This window comes from Octopus bimaculoides, chromosome 21 (assembly GCF_001194135.2).
Source record: "Octopus bimaculoides isolate UCB-OBI-ISO-001 chromosome 21, ASM119413v2, whole genome shotgun sequence".
Taxonomy (NCBI): Eukaryota; Metazoa; Mollusca; class Cephalopoda; order Octopoda; family Octopodidae; genus Octopus; species Octopus bimaculoides.
In genome coordinates, this window is record NC_069001.1 from 38,504,363 (window position 1) to 38,507,155 (window position 2,793).

General features: G+C 37.7%; 1 protein-coding gene across 1 annotated transcript in view; it reads left to right on the plus strand.

The window, feature by feature from the left end:
* LOC106867643 (pre-mRNA-splicing factor 38B) overlaps positions 1–2,793 on the plus strand; it is a 22,237-nt gene that overhangs the window by 15,272 nt on the left and 4,172 nt on the right. The gene's annotated exons all lie outside the window — the stretch shown is intronic.

Here is a 2,793-nt window from a genome sequence, read left to right on the forward strand (position 1 = left end):
CATTCTAAGAGTAAAAGTAAAGAAAACGGTGAATATTACACTTGACTTTGGTGCTGAGTGAGGGGTGGGGTGGGGGACGGGGGTGTCCTTGCTGGTGGGTTTAGTTCTGTGGATGGTCAGTTGTCCAGCTATGTTCCACCTACTGGCTGTAGATTGCTGTCACAGTTAAAAGAAATGCCCACTACATGTGTGTGTGTGTGTGTGTTTGTATCCATGTAGACATGTTCCTCTGTGTTCCTCATATCGATGCTGTCTATCGCAGTTAAGAAGGGCTGAAGGTGGGTGTGTGTAGTTCTGTGTGATTGATAACCTATGTTCCCTTATTGGCTATTAACGCTGCCTTAGTTAAGGGCATGTATCCCTTGCTTGTAGCTGTTCATTTTCTACACAGCAGTAGTCTTCTGTGTAGCTTGTATATGTATGTATGTGTGAATGATTGTAGTTCTATGTGGTGGTGTGGTTGCTATTCCCATCAGCTGTTAATAATGTCCCTATTTTAGGGATCCTCTTGCTAGGGGCCACAGTTGGTAAGCGTAATGATATGTGTGTGTGTGTGTGTATCTATGGTTGTGTAGATGTTTGATGCCCTGATAGGCAGGTAGGGGTCACAGCATGTGTGAAAGTGTGGGGATGGAAAAAGAATTCTGTTTGTAATTAAATGTGTGTGTGTGTTGATTAGTTACAGGATTCATTAGAATCTGGGATCAGCAACATGGATGTCAGGACTGGCTGGGTACCTTAACACTGAGTTCAGTGTTGAGGTAAAAACAACCATGGGGTATTGTGTGTGTGTTATATGTATGTGTGTGTGTATATATATATATATCTGATATAAACCAAAGATCAACTCAGGGTTGGTTCTCCATGTGGCGTAGGTATAAAAAGAATAAACCCCATTTGTGTTATTCTTTATATATACATATATATATATTTATACATGTATACAACATGCAGAAATATTAGACACACACTTGAATAAGCGTATATCTATCAATACCCGAGTCTTCCTTAAAGGGTTACTATGTGTGTAGCAAAAGAGACAGTTAAGTGCACTTGTGTGTGTGTGTGTGTGTGGTTTAGTAGTTGAGGTGTCAGGTCATTGGGTTCAATTCTCAGACTAGGTGGTGTATTGTATCTTGAAGCAGTCCACTCAGCTGTAAATGAGTCCCAGTAAGAACTGGTCAAGGATGTGTATACATGCACATATATATATATTATATTTATATATACATACATACACAACTGAACTTTTTCAACAGGTAACACTTCACAGTATCAGATTAGTGTTTGCATTATATACACACATACTTATTGAGATTAATATATATTTGTGTGCATGCACACACACACACACACACACATAACCAAACTGTGGTCGACTACTGTTGGGTGTCGTATTTATTTAAGTGTAACTGTGGATGTAATAAGAGATGGTGTAGGTCTGCCTTGTGAATAGAGGTACTCTACAATGCAGGGTACCTCCCAGGTAGGGTCAGGGTGTCTCCAGACACTTTGGGCGCCATTTTATTTCTTGTGTCCACATTACAGTGAATTCATGCAGTATATGTTAACAGTTGTGCGTGTTTGTATGTTTATACATATGCTATACTGTACTACAAAATACACGTATAGATTTTTGGCCAACACTGTGGAAATGTCAGATATATATAAAAAAATATTTTCTTTTTACACATGTCTTCTTGGACACAAAAGATGGGGTTAGCTAGATTGGTTTCAATCCCATGTTGGGATTTCTATCACTGGCTGAATACCGTTTCTAACAGTCTGTAAAGATGCTGTGTGTACACCCAAGATCTCTTCAGGTTGGTATTGATTGAAGATCTCCGGATTCGTTCTATGGTTTGGCATAGCGTTTGAGACAACACATTTAACACACCAGTAATTTATTGAAATATATATAAAAAATATATATATATATAAATGTGTGTGTGTGTGTATATCATATTATTCTTTTACAAGAATAATGTTAATGGTGGCTGTTAAGTTTCGGGCATGCTTAGCCTTCATTGGGCTTTTTGATGAAGGCTAAGCAGGTGAAAACTTTGAAGTCACTGTCAACACTCTTCTTGTGAAAGGATAGTAAATCTGTAAAACTCCACAAAAACTACCGAGTAATTCTTTGGTAATTTAGAATTGGTTTCATTATAAATTGACTGAAAAACAATCATTAATAATATATATAGATATATCTCTGTATAGGTAGATGAGTGAAAAAGCAAGGTTGAGAAAATAGGACTCAACTAAGCAATGTTGAGTTTGATGGAAGCTGAAAAAAACTTGACAAACGCTCCTGCCTGAAGAGTGGTCATGTGGAACTTGGAGGAATGGCTTTGGGAAGCTTTCCAGTTTCATTTGAATTGCGTGTGTGTGTGTGTAAATGAGCTGCTCAGCCTGTTGACCATTGCCCCACAAGCTACTACTCTGGTTGATGACATAGTATAATGTGTGGTGCAAGGAAGGGGATTTGGGGGGTCAGAGAGCTTGTTTAAATGCTGTTGTTTTTTGTCTTTGTATGCATGAGAGATTCAACTTTACAGAGGCCTGTGAAGGAAAACAACAAAAACTGGTGACAAAAAAAAGTCCACATTCAACAAAAATGTATAGAGTTGCAGCTGTATATATAACATAATCTAAACTTATTTGTATAGCCTGCAGACACTAACAACAATGTCTTAATAATGTTTTTTTTTCCCCCTCTCCTTCCATCAATTTTGTTTTGAAATTTTTAGCCTTTTAATACGTCCATCATTTGTATATCGTTAAAACATCATT